Source organism: Bombus huntii, unplaced genomic scaffold (genome assembly GCF_024542735.1).
Source record: "Bombus huntii isolate Logan2020A unplaced genomic scaffold, iyBomHunt1.1 ctg00000095.1, whole genome shotgun sequence".
Taxonomy (NCBI): Eukaryota; Metazoa; Arthropoda; class Insecta; order Hymenoptera; family Apidae; genus Bombus; species Bombus huntii.
The window spans coordinates 11483-32490 of NW_026099350.1; the positions used below are offsets into that span (position 1 = coordinate 11483).

The 21008-nt window shown below is 35.2% G+C and overlaps 3 long non-coding RNA genes across 4 annotated transcripts; 1 reads left to right on the top strand and 2 right to left on the bottom strand.

The window, feature by feature from the left end:
- Window positions 1-10369: 10369 nt before the first annotated feature.
- On the bottom strand, window positions 10370-11211 carry LOC126876797 (uncharacterized). The gene is made up of 3 exons (XR_007694528.1): window positions 11189-11211; window positions 11009-11105; window positions 10370-10846 (listed from the first exon to the last, which is right to left on the bottom strand). It is a non-coding gene; the product is annotated as an uncharacterized LOC126876797 (long non-coding RNA).
- Window positions 11212-12863: 1652 nt separating this feature from the next.
- On the top strand, window positions 12864-18844 carry LOC126876806 (uncharacterized). Of its 2 annotated transcripts, none has more exons than XR_007694538.1 (3): window positions 12864-12946; window positions 17583-17767; window positions 18812-18844. It is a non-coding gene; the product is annotated as an uncharacterized LOC126876806 (long non-coding RNA). The 2 variants fall into 2 exon arrangements; XR_007694537.1 differs by lacking the exon at window positions 18812-18844 and adding an exon at window positions 18168-18334.
- Window positions 14224-16867, bottom strand: LOC126876807 (uncharacterized). The gene is made up of 3 exons (XR_007694539.1): window positions 16114-16867; window positions 14499-14696; window positions 14224-14320 (listed from the first exon to the last, which is right to left on the bottom strand). It is a non-coding gene; the product is annotated as an uncharacterized LOC126876807 (long non-coding RNA).
- Window positions 18845-21008: the final 2164 nt, after the last annotated feature.

Below are 21008 nucleotides of genomic sequence, written 5' to 3' on the forward strand. Positions count from 1 at the left end.
AAGAATCTAGGATAGTCGGTTGGCGACCAGCGTGCGTGCAAGACGTTCTTCAGAGAGTAATATAGATGTATAACTGTTGTGTGGGAAATATAGTCAATTATTTGTATTCCCAAATCCTCGAATTTCCTTAACATGGTAGCAGAGCGTGGTTACTAGTTTTGCAAGATATTTAGTGCGTGGTTACGATCTTGCGAGTGAGTTTTCAGTAAAGAAAAAAAAACTTTCAGAGAAAAAAAATATACTTCGAGCACGTAGGAACGCTTGAGTAAGAAAAGAAAAAAAAAGAAGAATCAATTAAAATGGAGAGATCGGAAATCATGATACCTATATTCGATGGTGAGGATTATGGAATGTGGAAGCAAAGAATCACGATGTTTCTCAAATATAAGGAATGCGAGGTTGTTACAACTAGAATGAAGAACGAAAGAGACGATGAAGACTGGGACAAAAAGGATTTGAAGGCGATAAATATAATTTATAGTGCAATATCGAACAGACAATTGGAGTATGTTAGGGAAGGAAAAACGGCGTATGATATAATAAAAAGGTTCGATGAAATGTACTTGAAAGAGTCGACGGCACTGCAGATCGTATGCAGAAGGAGATTGGAAAACATAAGACTGGAGAACTACAGTGATTCAGCATCATTCTTTAACGATTTCGAAAAATTAATAAATGAATTAAAAAGTGCGGACGCACAAGTAAGTGAGAGGGAAAAGCTGAATTACATGCTGAATACGTTACCCGAAGAATACAGCTACATAGCGGACATAATAGACGCATTGAAAGAAGAGGATCAAACGGTAGCGTATGTAAAAAATAAAATAGAGATAGCAGAGAAGAAAAATAAATCCAATCGAGGAGAAAGGCAAACCAACGCCTTTTCTGCAAAAAAGGAAGGATGCTTCAGATGTGGAAGATTAGGACACTTTGCGAGAGAGTGTCAAAATGGCGTCCAAGCGGGAAGCAGTAACGGCTATTGGCATGGGCCAACACCTGGTCGAAACAGAGGCAGAGAGAACAAAGGCAATACGAGCAGAGGACGTGGAAACTTTCATCATCAATCAAGAACCGGCACGGGCGAGCATGGAAACTCAAGAGCAGGCATATGGACAGCAACGGCGCACGCAGCAAACAGCAGTGAGACGAATGAAATAAGTAAGAACGAAATAGTGTGGCTATTAGATAGCGGTTGTACCGATCACATAATTAATAATATAAATTATTTCGATAAATCTATCGACCTAAAAGAACCGGTAAATATATATTTAGGCGATAATAGACCGATAAAAGCGACAAAAGTTGGGAATGTTATAAGTTATTTTGAAGCATTCGGAAAACAAAATAAAATAAATATGAGGAAAGTATTTTACGCGAAAGAAATGTCCGCAAATTTGATTAGTTTAGGTAAACCAGCAGACAATAAGAATACGGTTATTTCCAAACGAAATATTGCGAAAGTAATAGATGAGGATAATATACTTACAGCTGTAGCGTTCAAAGAGAATGGGACATATAGAATAAAAAGTATATTGAAAGGGAAGAAGCACTTAGTAAACAGCGCCGAACGTAGTGGTATGAGTAAAAAGGAAAGATGGCATAGGATGCTAGGACACGTAAATTTTAAATATTTAGAGATTTTGGGTAAAGAGCAGCTAGTGACTGGCATACCGAATGAATTTGAAAAGGAACTTTTGAAAAGTAGGGTGTGTATAGAAAGCAAAATGCATAACTTACCTTTCAAAAATAATCGAACTAAGGCTAGGGGAATAATGGAAATTATTCATACGGACGTATGTGGTCCCTTTAAGACTACCGGATTCAATGGAGAAAAATATTTCATTTCATTTATCGATGATTATAGTAAAATAGCTAGGATCTATTGTATAAAATCAAAAGATGAGGTCTTTGATTCTTTCGTACAGTTCGTAAATGAAGCCGAAAATTTAACGGGCAAGAGGTTAAAAATATTAAGATGCGATAATGGTAAAGAATATTTAAATAATCGAATTTATAAATTTGCTAGGGATAAAAGTATAAGAATAAATAATTGCCCAACATACGTACATGAATTAAACGGGACAGCGGAAAGGTATAATAGAACAGTGATGGACATGGCGCGTTGCTTGTTAGCGGAAGCGAAAGTACATAAAAGGTACTGGCCGGAAATAGTTTGTACAGCGGCATACTTGAAAAATCGAATATTAGCGAATACTATAGAAAGAAAGACACCTTTTGAAATATTCTTCGGGAGAAAACCAAGTGTTAAAAATCTACATCTATATGGAAGTAAAGTTTTTGTAAGAAGGCCAGAACAAAAAAGAGTTTCCAAATGGGATAAGAAGGCAGATATGGGAATTCTGTTAGGATATAGTGAAGTAGGTTAGAGAGTCCTATTAGGTGTAAAAATAACAGTAGCGACATGTAGAGGTCGTAGAAACAGACAAAAAATGTATCGGTTTTGAGGAGAATTCATTCGATGCAGTTAGCGATGATAGTAAAGATAATTATTTATTGGACAGCATGAATAAGGAAGAGTTAGAAAGTAGAGAAGATGAAAATGATAATAGTTCTGAAAGCGTAAAGATTCCTAGGAGATCTACACGTAATAAGAAAACTCCAGTAAGGTATCCAGAAAAGGAAAACAGTAGTGAGATTCACGCAAATTATTGTAGAGTAGATATCTTTTGCACATTTGAGGAGGCGATTTGTTGTGAAAATAGTGAAGTTTGGAAACAGGCTATGGATAAGGAAATAGAATGTCTCTATAAGAATAAAACTTGGAAATTGGTAGAAAGGGTAAAAGGCAAAGAAGTATTAGATGTAAAATGGGTTTACACGAAAAAATCAGAGGACAGGTATAAGGCTAGATTAGTGGTAAGGGGATTTCAACAAAGAAACGTAGCCGATGACATATATTCTCCAGTGGCGAGTAATCAGACCTTTAAGATATTGCTATCATATTGTTGTCAAAATGGAGTAATAATTGAGCAAATGGATGTAGAAACTGCCTTTTTAAATGGTGAAGTAACCTCGGAGGTATATGTAAATCAACCAAAGGGATATGCGGACGGAACGAATAGAGTTTGTAAATTATCGAAAGCGCTTTATGGGTTAAAAGAAAGTCCGAGGGATTGGTATGAGTGTTTTGATAGGTATGTGACGACATTGGATTTTAAGAAGAATAACATAGAGTTGTGCCTATATACTCATGGAGAGGGGGAAAATGTTGTTTATTTGCTAATATATGTAGACGATTTGTTAATCTGTAGTAAAAACAAAAAAAGGATACAAAATGTAAAGAAGCTATTACCTGATAAATTTAAAATGAAAGATTTAAGTGAAGTAAAAGAATATTTTGGAATAAATATAGAGTATGATTATATAAAAAATGAAATGAAACTAAGCCAAACGAAATACATTGAATCATTAGCGAACAAATATAAATTACAAAACAGCAAATTGTACTGTACACCAACGGAAACAAATTTAAAAATTGAAAACGCTGAGATAAATAGAAATGACATTGGATACAAGAATTTAATTGGCGCATTGCTGTATATTAGTACAAATACCAGACCCAATATAAGTTATAGTGTGAATTATCTTAAGTAGATTTCAAGATTGTTGTAGCGAGACACATTTTAAATATGCTTTGCGAATATTGAAATATTTGTACCGAAATATTGAAATATTTAATATTAAAGATTTAAGGTTACATTAGAAAAGGAATGAAAAATGTGAAACGATAGATTGTTATGTGGACGCTGATTGGGCAGGAGATCATTTAGATAGAAAATCTACTTCTGGATATGTAATTAAATTGTATGGAAATGTAATCGGTTGGAAATCTAAAAAACAAAGGTGTGTGACAAAAGCCTGGACGTATGCAGAGTATGTAGCTCTATCGGAAGCGGTGAGTGAATTAATGTCTATTAGAGAAATTATGAAGGTCTTCAATGTAAATCTAGACAATAACCCTGTAAAAATTTATGACGATAACTCTGGAGTGATAAGTATAGCAAAGTACGGAAATTTCACAAAAAATTCTAAACACATTGAAGTTCATTACCACTACGTTCACGAATGCTTAAAGGAAAATAAGATAAATATAATTTAAGTAGGTACAGACGAAAATACTACATAGGTTCTCTAAGAGGTTTTTCTATGTGCGATAGTCGAATCAAAGATTTGAATTTTTCGATTTGATCTACAGTGTTTATATTTTTAATAATGTTAGAAATTTGGACTGAAAACTTACCACCATTGATAAAGCATACTGGCGTTGGCTTTCCGTCGAAGTATACAATTTTTTGAACGATTTCTCCCGATGCGAGGGGTGGTTCTTGCTGCAGCAGAAGAGTATTATTATCTAATTTTAATGTTTTATTGGAGAGTTCGAATCGATATTGATTTAAACCGGGTAAGCCTAATATGCCGTCTTCTATGATAGGGAAATTATCATCTACTAAGGAAAATTCTATCTCTTTGTTGAATAAATTTAGTTTAATTTTGGAATTGGATTCGTATTTGGAATGTTCCATGGAGAATTTCTATGTGTCTGGTATTATTGTCCTTCCTGGGTAGCATCCTCGTTTAAGCAAGTTGATTCCTGCTCCCGAGTCAACGAAAAATCGCAATCCTCGTCGTCCTGGTAATTGTAGTCGTATTGTGGATAATCTTCCTGAGGTAGCATTGTTAATTCTGATTGTTCTTGAATGTGGTTTATTCCTGGAGGGGCTTTTGTTTGAGGCGGTATTCGAAAATTTTGGCATTGATTGGCAAGGTGTCCCAATCGATCGCATTTGAAACATTTCGTTTGTGGCCTTTCGTTTAATGGTCGATTTTCAAGCTTTGTAAAATTATTCATTCTTGGTAGAATGTTTTGTGTGGGTGGAGTTTTGTTATTCATGTTACTTGTAATCGTGAAGCGGTTACCTACTGGACGAGACGTCTGGTTACGATAAGATGGTGGAGTGGTTGTTTGTCGTGTCATCCGTCTGCGAGCGTTGTCTTCGCGAAAGTATTTTTCCACGTCCATTGCCTTTTTTTCTGCATCGATGATGTTTGGGGGGGGGGGATTAGCCAATAGCACGTGTCCTATTTCTGAATGAAGGCCTCTTACATAGTCAATCACAGAAACCATGTATAGTCGATCGTTCATCGCTCATCGAGTTAGTTCGTCTTTATATTCATTGGTAATGCTGTATTGAAGTTTGTTGAAAACACGTCGAAATCTAATGTTATAATTTTGCACGCTTTCGGTTATTCCTTGCTTTATCACTCTTAACTGATCTTGGTGTTCTCTTACTGATGCTTGAGTAGCTACGTTACGTCTTAATCCTTCGTACAGAGTTTCGAATTCGTTAATATGGATATTGCGGATTGTCATTGCGGCTTTTCCTACAATTTTCTCTATTTTGATCATTTTTAATAATAACGTTTGTTCGCTACACATCATTCTCATTTCTTTTATTTCACGAATAAAATCTTCTACACTTATATCGTTTTCTCCGTTTAGTATCGGAGATACTAAACAGCTTTTAGATTTCCAGAGTTTCCAGCTGTTGGATTGGATGGTTGGACATATGTTGGTGGCTTTTGTGGCATAGGTGGAGGTGGATTAGTATCGTGTTTTAATACTGATATATTATCGTCATCGTCAGTCATCATAGAACCGAATTCAGTTGATTTTACGTTTATTTGTGGTAGTTTAACACGAGAGAGGTTTCTACTTAATATTTCCATTTCGTTAGCGCGTTTTCTATTTTCTTCGTTCGCTAATTTTAAAGCATTCTTTATTTCGTTAAATTGTTGTCGAAATTCTTCGTTCTGTCTCTGTATTAAGTCTAAAATTGCTCTGGTAGAGGAATCGAGTGATCCCGTTTTATTTTGAACTCCACTTGTAGAGGGTAAACTTGTCTCGGCTTTTGTGTCTTTCTTGTTCATATTGTCTCTTCGCTAGAGCTACTAGAGAAACTAACTTTTCGCGTTCTATATTGTTTAAAAGAATTCCGACTTTTCTCACCTTGATACGTAAGTTCGTAGAATGAGGTTCCCTTGCGGTGTTTTCCTCTGTGGCGCGTTCAAATGTGTTGTTTGAGTGTCAAACTCGTTCTGTTGATTTGTTCTATGCTGACAGTGGCCCCGTTGATTTGGTCCACCGTGGTAAATTATTGACAGCAAAGTTCATAACACAAGTAGTTCGAATCCTTCGATCTTCAATAATGTCCGTAGACCGAAATCGTAACTTCGTTTACACTGAAGCGAATGGATCCTGGCAGGATCGCCAAAATGTCACGTAAAAATAATGGGAAAATAATAATAAAAAAATGTTGGGTTCTTGAACCAGAGTTCGAGGTACCTTTATTTTATAATAGGATTACAAGTGTGCGATTTGACCGTTACCGAAAGACTGAAAGACTCGATCAAGACACAGCCCTTCTAGATGTTCGTTTATCTTATGCCTATGTGCCGAATTCATATTCCTTTGTTTTGGGAGTCGGTGTCGTGTGCAAGGCTTTTCAGGTTTCCTGAGTCTGTTGGAGATATTTGTTGACGTTACATGTACGTCAAGACTGTGTAAGTGTCACGAGGCAAAACAATAATATGAGTCGCTCTCGATTTGCATCGTTCTCTAACTCATGCGCCGCTACATACTTATATAGCTATTATTTCTTACAACCTAGCGTATGCAGTTGTGTATGGGGCCTTAAGTTCACTGTTTATAGATACTGCTAGGAATTAATCAAACGAATTCAACGCAGTCGCGTTTACAGAGTTCCGTATTATCGGAAATGCCGAATTCGCGTGGTTTCGCTTTGACGTTCATCCACGTTGACGATTGTTCAAAGAACAACCGAGAGGCCTCCGCGTCGCAGCTACGAAAGACATCGAAGCCGCGACACCCTTCAGTGACTTCCCTATCTTTTCCTAAAACCAAGGATGACGCAACTCAGGCAATCGTTACAAGCGTTCGAACTTCACATTTTCTTACCATACTATCAACAAAAAATGAAAGCTGGTTTTCAATGAGTCATTATATAATTATATGTCGGAGATGAAAGAACACCGGAGCCTTTGGAATTTTAGATAATCCCGCAACATTGTAACCTAGAGTCTACTATAGCTGTAATTGAACAATTGTAGTTATTCAATCCGATTGTAATTGTTCTAGATTAGTGACGGTGAGCTTTGGCTCGAGGTGACAGTCTGTCGCCCAACGTAGCCGCGGTCAAGGGATAAACGCTTTGCCTAACAAAGGTATGGAGTAATTCTATAGCTCTCCTTAAAAGAAATATTCGTGGCGACACGCGACAGTAAACATTCCAACGGTTTCTGTCCCGTGGCTCGCCACACGCAGACCCTATTCTTCGAGTAAGATGATTGCCAGATGTCGATGCGTCTCTGCAGTACATGTTCGGCTAGCCCGAGGGCCCGTTATAAATCTTAAGGTTTAGTTAACTAAAGTCCTTCAAACAGACAAACAGTCTTTGTCCCAACTACGGGAAGATAGGGGAGACATATTTTTCAACGAGCGGCGTCTCCCACTAGCAACTTTCCCTCGAGGGCGGCTAACATCTTTTTCTAACCACCGATATGGAGATTGACCAATTAGCAGCAACGTCAATTTCCCTTACTTCCTAAACGAAGGCTTTCCTCGACGAATCCGATGATCTCGTGTCCTTAGACACACCCCATTATAGTTTTCCTCTGTGACATCATCGGGACGGGACGGGCATTCTTTTACGCGCTCCCGTCGACCAAAGAGTAACGTCTTTACGCTCAGCAATTATTTTTACGAGTCAGACTTAGATTCAGCGAGAACGCCCATCTGTCATCCCGTTGGCCGCGGATTCGTTATTGAACCGGAGACCACTGTCACTAGTGTCGCGGACGTCTCACCGCCGTGGTAGATTGTCAAAACCTGTGTTATTCATACCTGTGTCAATAAATCGTATCTTCGTTACACCGCAACGATGGCTACCTTCAATGAAGACTCCTCAAACACCGACAACCCTATCCCCAATGTCATTCCGACATATATATCCACCGAAAATGCGCTCTTGTAGACAAACGCTCGATTCGCGTCATAGCTTTTAAAGCTTGTCGCATCTCAATCCGTTGGAAAAAATTTTTCCTGTAGCATATTTTATTTTTACGAACCAACAAGGTCTTTGTTTATTTCCTTCTTTTTTTTTGCTCCAATTTCCCCATTGTTTTTTCAAGGATAGTATTTCAGAGCCACTAGTCAAGTTTATTGTAACAATAAACTTACGTTTCGGAAACATTTTGTGCTGTGAAACAGAATACACTAAAGTTTGAAGGTCACATCGATTTTCGAAAGTTTATAAATGGAGGTGTATGACAGTATCACCAGCTGTTGCTGTCCAAGTAACTCCAACATCGAAATACTACAACGATTCCAATCGAAAACGCTAAGAGCCTTAATAGACGCACCTTGGTATGTTACCAACGAAACCATCCATCGCCACCTCAAGATACCTACAGTCAAAGAGGAAATAGCAAAATATAGCGACAGATATAGCAAAAGAGTCAACAAACACCGAAACCCCCTAATCACTGGACTACTCGATACGACGGACCAGATTCGCAGGCTGAAGAGGCACTACTCGCTAGACCTAAACGTTAGATTCATTTAATTATCCAAATTAAGCATATGCACTTACTTATAATACTTATAAATTATACCTATCTATAATAAGTATTAACTTATTGTAAATAAACAGCCATGTCACTGCGCCACGCCAGAAAAATTACTGAAAATTCTCAACACGAGAATTGATTGTAATTTCAACAAATAAATAAAAACAAAAAAAAAGCTGTTGCTGTCCCCAAGCGCCAAAATACGTTCTGACTACTATTTTATGTATCTCACAGAAGTATGTCTTCATTCATCATCTCCCATGCCATCCACCAACGTGTTCTTAACATGTTATCTCCTAGTAAAATATTGATGTTGAGTCAGATATCCAACTGAATAATCTTTTCGGTGTCTACTATAAGACATTTAAAACCAAGGCTCGTACACACGTGTGCTTATACGTCAGATGTAATACTTAACAGGAAACCTGCTTATATTAATATTAAATTTATGCATAGTAGGATGTTCGACCTTTGTAAAAATGAAATTATAATACATACAGTTTCACCGTGGAAAAGTGAATCTTTCTAGCATGTCCACGCAAATGCAGCGGAGGGGAGGACTGTGCATGCACCAAACAACTTTACGTTCGTAATTTTTCACACAAATGTACAACTGTAGGGAAAAAATTATCTCTGATTTTTCGGATGTTAGGAATCGACAATATCGCATAACGGAATGCTGTGTTCTACGTATTCTATTTTTGTTACGAAAGTGGTACAAACGAAGTCCACATAAGAATAGTACAACAAAATCGGTTGAGGTTAGGTTATCGTGCAGATATCGCGGCTTTTGCATTGGAAATCACGCAACTGCCAGTCTCGTCGTTCCTTGTAAACGAAAGAAAGGTATTGTAATCGGTCGGAATTAACATAAAACTCGTCGTTTCATGATAATACTGTGCATTCTGAATATGCTATGATTTGGTTTAAAATAATAAATAGTCCATTCTTGCATACTATTGCTCCAGCTTTACTTGTATTTTCGATATTGGTATAAATAGAAAGACAATTAATGTCGTTCGAGTCTATTTTCGGATCATTTATATTACGTTTAATCCATATAGTTATCATATGAGACATAGTATCGTAAAATTTGGAAGTATAAAACGTTCGTACAGGAAGTACATTTTATAAGAACTCCAACAAATCTACGTGTGCACCTAAAATACAAACTGATAGTGATAGTGATTGTTCATAAGTTTATATACATTATCTAATGTCAATCGAAGGTATCAATTCTTTTTCTCCATAAGAGTACTTTTTCATTTATATGTGTTCAAAAATACATGTGTTCAACCGTGAAGCATATGTCACCTACAACGAAAAAGAGTTTTCCTATACTTAATATTTCCTTTATATACCTATGAAAGTCTATTCTTCGCGTAGTATGAAATTATGAATAAATCTGGAATATTGTTCAATCTGAAAAGAAAAATAACTTATTGACATCATTCATTGATACGAGATTCAGAATGTTTGTTTTGTCTTGCAGAAAAAGAAGGCAGCCCTCCCTTTCTTTTAATGTGAAATAGAAAGCGAAAATTTGAAAACAGATTTTTTGGAAATTTACTTGCAAATATCGTTTTCAATATCGTGATTTTCTTCCCAATGGTACTGTACTTTCAAATTTTCCAGTATCCCTCTAAAAACAAAAAGTCGAACCTCGTTATTGTTAATGTAGGCATTACAAGGAAGAGAAGTATTAGAAAGCAGCTCCTTTTTATTATGGATTTCTTTATAATCATGTAAATAAGAAATTCCGGAAATTTTTTCCTCAAGAATTTAATTCTTGTGTTTTGATTGATAATTATTACACTGCATACTAACTTTTCGCATACTGTTCGCGTCTAACAATTTCCTAATAATAACTACTTCAAAATTACATATGTTCTTGCACGAATTCAAAAGTACGTATGATACAATTACAATTGATTCTAAAATAATAATTATTTAAAGATATTAAGATACTAATTAAACGTTTCACTGTATTTCAAAATCTGGAACAACAAATTTTTATTTATAAAAAATGAAACTGTCTTTATATATTCTTTGTCATGATGCTATTTCTTATTACCGTGTCGACATTTTTTAAAATTCATTTTGTTATCTCTACGCAATACGAAAATTCATATACTGCTTAATATTTTTTGCATATTATCCATCCACCGCATGATATCTCCTGAAAAATCAAAATATTAATGTTATATTATTACAATGCTTCTTAAATATCAATTTTTGACAAATTTGAAATCCAATATATTTTGCACAATTATTATTTATCAAAAAATTCCAAGTTAGTAACTTTCTTTTCAAATGGCAAATAACATATACTTTGACTTACCTGTAAGTTTTTGTTCCTAATCATCATTTCCTCTTATAGAACATCATTATTGTTCTTATAATTACTACCAGTGTCATAGATATTGTAGTGGCTACAACTGAATTAATAGAAAATGATAAATAACTGTGTATAACACTAACACATAATTGTGTATAACAATGACACATAACTTTTACTTACATATCTGTCGATAAGGGATTACTTACTGTGATATCCTGTTGATGTTTCTTAAGGCACTTGATTAGGTGCGATACGGTATCATTCCTTATGGTATACTGTAGATAAGTATTTTAGAAAATAACAAGAATAAATCTAAATTATTCAGAGGTTCCAGTTTCGGCTTAGACATAAATACAGGACCATTTGCAAAGAAGAAAGGGTGCGTTTCTACAGCCTCGTTATAGTAACCATGAATACCAATCTCTGAATTACTGGTTACTAAACATAAATATCCTATAAAATTTAATATATTTCTTTAATTTTTAATACATACATGAGTTAGTAGTTCTAAATTATGAATCATCCTACCTGTGATATTACGCTTTTCCTTATAATATCATCACTCGAGTGAACAACATTAAGATCATGTAAACCATGTCATCCTATCTTACTGTGAAGATACTTAGTTATGTTATCTAACATTATAAAAATATCATCAAATTCAAGTCCTTTTATTCACATCACATGGCCACGACGATCTGGTTCTTCGTTATATAATGTTCTAAAATTTGTCGTATATATAGGATGTACAAACCGTGATATCAAGGTATCAGTTCTTCCTTCCCAAGGGACAGTTTCATTAAAATTCTGATAGAATTAAAAATTAATTATTAATATTCTAACAATCATATATGTTAAATACGTTATAGTCAACGATATATACCTGAGCGAATGTAGGGGTGATTCCTTGATAATTATAAATGTCATCAGCCCACATCATTGTGCCACTTCTTTGTACTCCAGCCTCTAGATTAACAGCCTAAACAAACATACGAAATTTTATAGAAGCTGTACAAAATATAGTATATATGCGCAATATTGAAGCGTTCAAGGGGATATAAAGGTAATGTACATCACATACACGTGTACTCTCATGCAACAAAATACAATTAGATTTAATAGTATAAGCTCTTTTATTCATCATAATAGATTGGAAATTTAAGTGTCTTACGAGGGTGAGTAAAAAGTTACCCGCTCTGTCGGTGTAGAATTTATTTTAAGCAATTGTCAAAAAAGACATACATCATTTTTTGACATAATCACTCGATTTCTGTATACACTTTGTCCATTTGCCGAAGGACCTTTGTATTTTCTCATTAAAAAATGTTTTGGGCTGAGCTGCGAACCACGAATGCATCGTCGTCTTCACCTTTTCATCAGCTTTTTCGGCATCCATCTCGCACAAACTTTTTAAAATCCAAATCTGTCGTGTACTATTGCATAAGCAGAGCCGTGGCTGATTTGCAAATGATTTGCCACATTATCCACTGTCACTCGTCTATTCCATAGAGCATAAGTTCATGAGCACGTTCAATGTTGTCATCGTGGATGTGGACGGGCGTCCAGCTGTTTTTTCATAACACTTGTGCGATCTTCTTTGAACTTTTGTGCCCATTCAAACACACTTCGTGACAAAACACTTTCTCCATAATGTGCATTAAATCTTTGATAAATATAGGCATCAAACATAACCTCCGACCACAAGAAACGAATCACAGCATCCTGCACTGTTTTCCTGCAAATCACCATTGCAAAGCGCCATTACTCGCGCAACGGTCACAAACGAATTGACGTAACACAAAGAAACCTGCGCAGCAGCACTGAACAGATATTGACGTCATACGAAGAGTGCAGATGGATCAATACGGTCGACAGAAGTTTTAACTATCTGGAGTGCGGATAAATTTTTACTGAGAGTCGTATAGGAATCTATAATCTGTAAGTACACCTTTGGCTGAATGGAAATTTCTCTTACATATAGTCAAAAATGCAGAAACTGTGTATTGAATTGGAAAGTGATAAAAAATAAGTGAAGTTTCACAGGACGTTTTTAGCGAATAAAAAATAATTTTGAAAGACACGAGACTTATCTTGTATTTTATGCACTCTCTGTGTCCGAATTTCCAGAAGCTCTCTATCTTATGAAGTGTTTTAGATTAGCCGGAAAATTTTGTACGTACGTACAAGAAGTATACGATCTAAGTGGAATATTCCATTATTCTCTTGATACAACAGAAACGAAATTTACAGAACTTCTCAGAAAGTTGGTTTATTATTACCAAATTTATAGAATTAATACACGTTTATCATCTTTACATACCTAAGTCGTGGAGGTTTATCGTGCGTAAAAAATTAGTGTCGTTTCAAAGTTACATTTCGTACATTTTAAGCCTATAATTTGTAACGTACAAAACAATGTAAATTTGAGCTGTTTCTTATCTCCACAATAAGAAAATCCAACTTTACGTTTTTTACACAATGATATTTATGGAACAGTAATATCATATTATTGCATCGCTTGGAGAATGAAGTCAAGGTACGATGTGACCCTAGTGTAAACGCTGGGATACCCAGCTGTGCCGCACTTATAAGCATAAGACACAATACCTATTAAATACGAGGTTAATTCATGTTGTATCAGCAGTGGTCCGCCGCGGTCAGCCTGAAAGGATCGTTAAATTTTTAATCAAAGATACTGAAATATATCGATCGAATTGTATTGAAATTATACTTATATACAGTAATAATCTTCTATTGATTTGTGTATTGAAATACTCCAATTTATAACGTACATGTTATATGTATTTTGAGCAAAACTAAGATTAGAAGGAAATTAGATTAAATACCATAACGAGGTGTGAGAAGTGGGCAAAACTATTAAATTGTGTTTATCTATTATTTTTAATGTTTAAGACGTCGATTTGATGTTAATTCGAATCGACGTGTCTTCAGATACCGTATAGTTTGTAGTAACTCTGTAACTTAATTACCGTACAAGAATCCTCTCCACCCTGAGCATGTTCGGCGCATATTATACCATCAGTGATATCAGGTGCATTAGGAAATTTGGAATAAGCTATTTTGCATTCGGCGTTCTTAATCACTGGCATTTGTACTTCCATTAATGCATTACGTCGTGGTCGTCCTACGAAGAAAATAAGAAAGATATTTAAGACTGGAACTATTTAATTTTATTATAAAATTGATATCACTTACTATATCTTAATGCTCCCGATCCAGCAACAAGGGGGTTATAGCCGACGAAGTTGCTCTTTCGTAGGGGCTCTTTCGTACAAATGGGATATACGTACCCTGAAAAATAAAAAAATAAATGAAAATGCAGGAAACGAATGACCAAAAGTATGAGAAAGAATTATACACGCTTTATGACACAATATATGTGTACAGTAAGAAATTTCAGGATATGACACTTCAGTAATACTCAATAGCATATATATATATATATATATATATATATTTGAGGACTTACTCGAAAATGGCACCTCCTCCACCAATCTAAGAATGGCAATATTATGATTGTGTATGTTTTCTATTCCATCCATATGTGCACAATGTGCTGCGGTCAAAACATGCCTAGCCGATATCAGGGAACCTCCGCACTTCCATAGTGGTTTGTCTGGTTTTCGGGGATTACGAAAACCTAATGCAGCGATTCATGGCCAAGCGCCTAAAATGCAATAGTCATAGTTGTGAATATACATAATTTTTTCTCACATAACGAGTAACAACGATTATTACCTATTCGAAATTCGATCATACAGCAGACGATAAGTACATACGTACAAATACTCTGAAACAGAGATTTGATAAAGACAGAAATTAAATTTTTATTCCAGTGGAATACAAATTATTAAATAATTCTATATAATTTCTATTTGAACTATACTGAACTATAAAGTTCAAACGTGTAATTTCTGCCCTAACAGTTTTTGATCTCTATCCATATTATTACTCCTATATCAATTTTTTATTTCAAGCAAAAAGATACTCTTCCTAACATGAAGTAAAAGAAAGAAATAATTCAAGTTAATAAGTAAAGTTACTACCGATAAAATCATAGCATTATTATTTAGTCTAATTGAAATGTACATTGATGTGCTGTTTAATGCCTTTAAAGTTCATTCTTTGCAGTAAATGGCTTATTATTAATCGGAAAGAAAGACATAAAACGTACCAAGTTCAGCTGGTTTACCATCGACCACCCTGGTATGAGAGACGTTGCTAAAACCACAGTATGGTGGTCGCAAAGCCTTATACTTATACACAGTTTTTATTAAAATTTCTCTCTTCTCTTTGTTTGGATCGTTCGGACAGCAAACGATCGTAACATTGACCTGGTATCTGCACACTGATCGTCTATAAAAATCGGTGGCTGTACGGTACTGTATCTGCCATATTTCTTGCAGAGGTTTACATTTTCTGTAGTCAAGGCACCTGCCTTCTTGATTGTCCGGTGTGGTACATTCTGGATCAAACAATTTTAAAACATTTATACAGTTCAAAGATGCGTAAGAAAGCGACACCGATTACTCAACTTTCGAAGTAAAAAGCCGATCCAGTCCACCGGATTGCCCTACAGACACGTATTAATCCGTAAGAGTTAGTCATCATGTTGATAATAATTATCTAAAGAAACTTTTCACGTGAAAATATAAAATTTTAATTGATTAGATATTGTGTTAGCCATACTTAAGAAAGAAAATGAAAATGAATGAAATGAAAGAAAAGGACTACCTTCAACCTCATTTTTTAAATAAACACTTTGTCAGTTTTTCGGTAAATAAATTCTTAGGAATTCAGGACAGTTTTTAGTGAATCATTTTGTTTCGACCGTTCGCGGAGAGACGCGATCGCGAGATAGCACGTCAACGAGAGTTGTAAGTTCCCGTTACGATTAAATAATCGACGCCACGAACTGATCGATCCCCTTATTTCGATTATGATAATAAGGGTAGTTCAATGAAATTCCACAGAATTAACACAAATAAATTAATGTTTATTTCAACAACTTATTAACTAGAAAGATATAAATGGAACAAAAAAAATGTAACTGCGTTTTGGTTGATAAGTAATGCGCGACATACCACATGTGTTGACGGTTCGACTTCTCGAAAAGTTCTGAACGCCTTTCGATTTTTTTCGTTTTTTCTGGAAGGCGACCCCCACTACGTTCGGATCACGCCACATTCTTTTACTGCGAGGTAAAATACGGGCCACGAGTCGACGTTTCTGGAAGTCGCCCTGCTTAATGAACCATGCGCTTGCCACTACAATGTTTGTTTGCCGGGCAGACGCGACGATCCGTCTGCGACATTATAGTGCCGCGATCGATAGTTAAGAATATGACCTATGGTAAGCCGCATGGCGTAACATTCTCCCCCCGTTGAGAGGGTACCGATCAAACTAGCGAGGTGTGGTTGAAGTTCCCATCTTATTTCGGCTCGGTGGCTAGTTGTTCGGGTTTCTCGAGATCGGGTTGAATTGGCAGTGGGACAAGCCTTTTGACGCCCCGATCCAAAATGCTCTTTGCCGTCTGAACTGTAGCTGTCCGGATGACACCATCGGCGCCTGGATGAACCTTGATAACTCGGCCCAGAGGCCAATGCATGGAGGGAACGTTGTCCTCTCTGAGGATGACGATTGTGCCCTTTTGGATGCTGTGTCCACCCTTGCTCCATTTATTGCGGTTGGTTAGCTCGTTCAAATACTCCTTATGCCAGCGGTTCCAAAAATGTTGTTTAAGCTGTTGGATATGCTGCCATTTGGAGAGTCGGTTCGATGGAATGTCTCTGAAATCTCGATCACGTAAGCACATTAATGAATCGCCAATGAGGAAATGTCCGGGAGTGAGGGCTAGGAGATCATTTGGATCGGTGGAGATAGGAGTTAGCGGGCGGGAATTGAGGACTGCTTCTATTTCTATGATAAGAGTATTACGGTGTTAAGCTCATATGTTTCTGTTTCTCCACTCGCGCTGCGCCATAATATCCTTTGATATTTCCGATCCTCTGGTCGTACGAGGAATTGCCGATACATTTTCTCGATCTCGCCAGTGAGTACGTACTGATGAGCGCGGAATCTAATTAATATACAAAATAAATTGTGAATTGATTCGAGAATATAGGATTTCCCCATTTTCATGATTATCGTGATTTTTGTATAAATATATTTTTGAAGATACTAATAATTAGGTACTTATAAATTAGTATTATCAATTATTTTGCATTTATAATTCCGCCTCTAGTATAAGTGTTAATTGAAAACTAACTTTATGTTTCAAAAAGTACTAGCAAAGTCGTTGAGTAACAAGCCACTGATGCTAACACAAATAGCATTGTCGTAATTAAATATTTCTAAATATTCATTTTTCATTTTGAACCTGTAGAAACAATTTATTATATATACTATTAGCTAAGTAATTGCATATTTAATTAAGTCGAAATATAAAACTTAGTTATTTTAATAATTTAAAAAATAAAAAACTGACAAACATTTCAATTTAATTTATGGTTGGAACAAAAGACATTTCATTAATTGAAATATTGCAATGCAGAGTACTTTCCAAAATACGCCGAGAGTATTCCTGATGGTGAAACGAGCGTTGCTACATCGAACGCAGCTAAAGAAAACAACATCTATGTAGTTGGTGGTACGATGCCTGAAATAGAGGGCGATAAATTGTACAATACCTGTACTATTTGGGGTCCCGATGGAACTTTGATAGCAAAACACCGAAAGGTAAGTAATATATTCCTTTATGGCTTTGAATTTGAAAATATTGGGGCGAAGAAAGTGACTCTATCTAGGAATAATTTAGGAATATACATATGTACATACGTATACTATAACCAATTCTATAATTTACGGTTTATAAAATACGTTATGATACGGGAAACGCCCATTTTTGTTGTAATGTGTTTGTGTTGTATAAATTTTTCAAATACTTAAAATATTATTATACTTATTTTTTCTCCTTTTTAAACATTATTAAATGATAAGATTTTTTAATAAAAGAAAGTGATAAAAACGCTGTCAGTTATTAAATAAAAAATAATTAAAGTTTAGGAGTTGGTAACTTTGATATTAAATTACAAAAGTTGCAGCAATAGAATTAGCGACCACATTTTTATGTTATTAGGTACATCTATTCGACATCGACATTCCTAATAAGATTACTTTTCGAGAGAGTGATTCACTCAGTCCTGGTAACTCCCTAACGACGTTCGATGTGAAGGGCTGCAAAATAGGTATTGGCATTTGCTATGATATTAGATTCGAGAAAATGGCACGCATTTATCGGAACAAAGGTACAGTAACTTAATCGATCAATACTTAACTAGCAAAAAATTAAATATCTTTCTTAAATATATTCTGTTATATATTATATTACAATAAGTAATTTCGACTTCTTTGCGCTCTCTTTTAACGCATTCGGGACCGAAAGAAATTAATATCAGTCAGTAGGCAAGGGTATAATATACATATTTTATATATAACTTATGTAGTAATGTATATATCATGATAATTTTATATTTTTTTCAATATAGAATTATTATATATATATAATATGTATATATATATATAATATTAATATATAATATTATATATATATATTAATAATATATATATAATAATATTAGTAATACATATTAGCTTATAATAATTAGTAAAACGACCTGAGAGGCAGACAGATACAAGAAAGAAGGAATATTATATTAGCGGCATTTTTGTAGCCATTATATAGGGTTTCGATCGCATAATTAATCAGTATCAACTTACCAGTCTTTAACGGAAGGACAAAAAGAAGAGCAGACGACACACAGACCGCAATCATGATCATTTTCAAGTAGAATCTCAAACTGCCGTACATCTTCGAAAACTTCGTTAGTCGTAAGGGATCAAAGGATGATGTCCGCGCTAGGGAAAATAGATGATAAGCGGCTATTTCAACAACCACCGTGTAGGTACTGCACTAGCCAGAAGTATCTGCGACAGAAATCAGAATACACTCGTTTTCGCATGTTTGGATCAATTTCGCGTGGGACTAACCTGATTGAACCTAACGCGGGATAATTGCTCAACTCACGACTTTAACCAGCCCGCTTGATTCTCTGTAAATGCTTGAAATTGACGCTTGGATTCTTTCCAGATTAACTAGCTTTGCCCCTCCCTCCCTTTATCTATTTTCTTAGATCGACTTAGACTGCCACAACATATTATCTTTCTTCTTTTCTTTTCTTTTCTTTCCTTTTGATCTTTTAAAGCCCTAAATCGCTGGCTATTTTGTATACTATATATTTTGTACACTCAATTACTCTGTAAGTCATAAGTACATATGTTTTACAACGTTATTTGTCATATTTCAGTTAAACCCCAGAAAAGCCAGAAATATATTTTCAGCATGTTTTAACGCGCCCCTGGCAAAGATCTCAAAAACGAGTTGCGGCACAATTTAAAGCGACAAATAGCATCGCGTGTCTCGTTGTGGTAACACACGGTTCGCCAGCTTTTTAAAAGCGCTCTCCGTCTGCTTTTTCCTCTCTTCCCTGTCTCTTCGTTTTTCCTTAACAAGCGAAACCATTTTCGCGAGGACGAGAGTACGGAAATGACGTACTGGCAATTTTGTTTTGTGATAATACAAGCAGCTCGGTTTCAGTGAATTAAACTTGACCCCAAGCTTCTACTTATCTATCTTCCTTTCCTTTATTTTCTCTTCTATATCGGTTTTGCGGTTTTCCACATTTCCATCACAATAAACCATGTTTTTTCTCGATTTTACATATTAGCCAATGATTCACGGCAAAAGCGTCGACTGTAAAAATATTTGTAGTTGCAATAGCAACAAGTATGTTTTCTCAAATAGAAAATATTGGGAGCGTACACGCTGGCAAAACAATTCATGAATAGCTCGTCCTCTGCTTGTTATTTGTTTCGATACTGTTAGCAAACAAATTCATGAAACATACTGGTATAGCGTAAAATGAACATAAAAGTTTTGCGTACACTTGAGAGCTGAACTTTGGTTGTTATACGTATATTATACATATACGCATACAGTTATGTATATATATATATATATATATATATATATATATATAGGTGTATTCTGTGCGGCTAAAGCAATCACCTAATGAATTATTGAGTACCAGGAATGTTAGCGGTAAACAGGATTGCGGCTATGAATGATTCTCTAATGTCTATATTAGAGATGAATTTGATAATTTATCCTCATAATATGCAATCCGCTTTTAAGTGGAAATCATAATTAACAATTTCTGTTTGATTAAATATGAAGAGCAGATAAATCGATACGCTTAAATCAATATTAGAATTTCTTAACATTTTTATCAAATATTTTAGCACTGTAAAAGCGTCGTAGTAGAGAAATATTAGGTTGTTTTAAAAGTTTCTTTCGTTTTATAAGATAGTAATAGATGTACAACATTTTTCGTTTTATATTATTTTATTGAATTACGTGTGATCCACCTTTTTCCAATTTAATGTAAAATAATATAGAATAACATAAAACAAAATATGTTGTGCATCTGTCATTTCTTTATAAAACGAAAGAAACTTGGGACAACCTAATAGGAATTTACTTTTATTATCCATTATAAAAATGGATTGTTAATCCTCTAGGAGATACGAACAATATAATTGCAATTAATAAGGAATAAGCTAGCATAACTTAAACCAGCTTTTGCAGAAAGCTATTAGCTGAAGATGTTTATTAAACAATGACAACATGAATTTTCTTAAGTACCCCATTTGGTACTTAATCTACTTCGTAAGTACTGTGTGTCCTAGCCTTCAAAGGATGCAATTTTAACCAGAATGTTTCACATTACTTACCCGTATTATTTCCTTGTAATATAATTTATATTTACATTATCTACGTTACGTTACATTCTACGCGTTAATGTAATGTGATTTTTATTTCTAATCGAAGTTATTCAAAATTTGTACTATCTCAATAAAA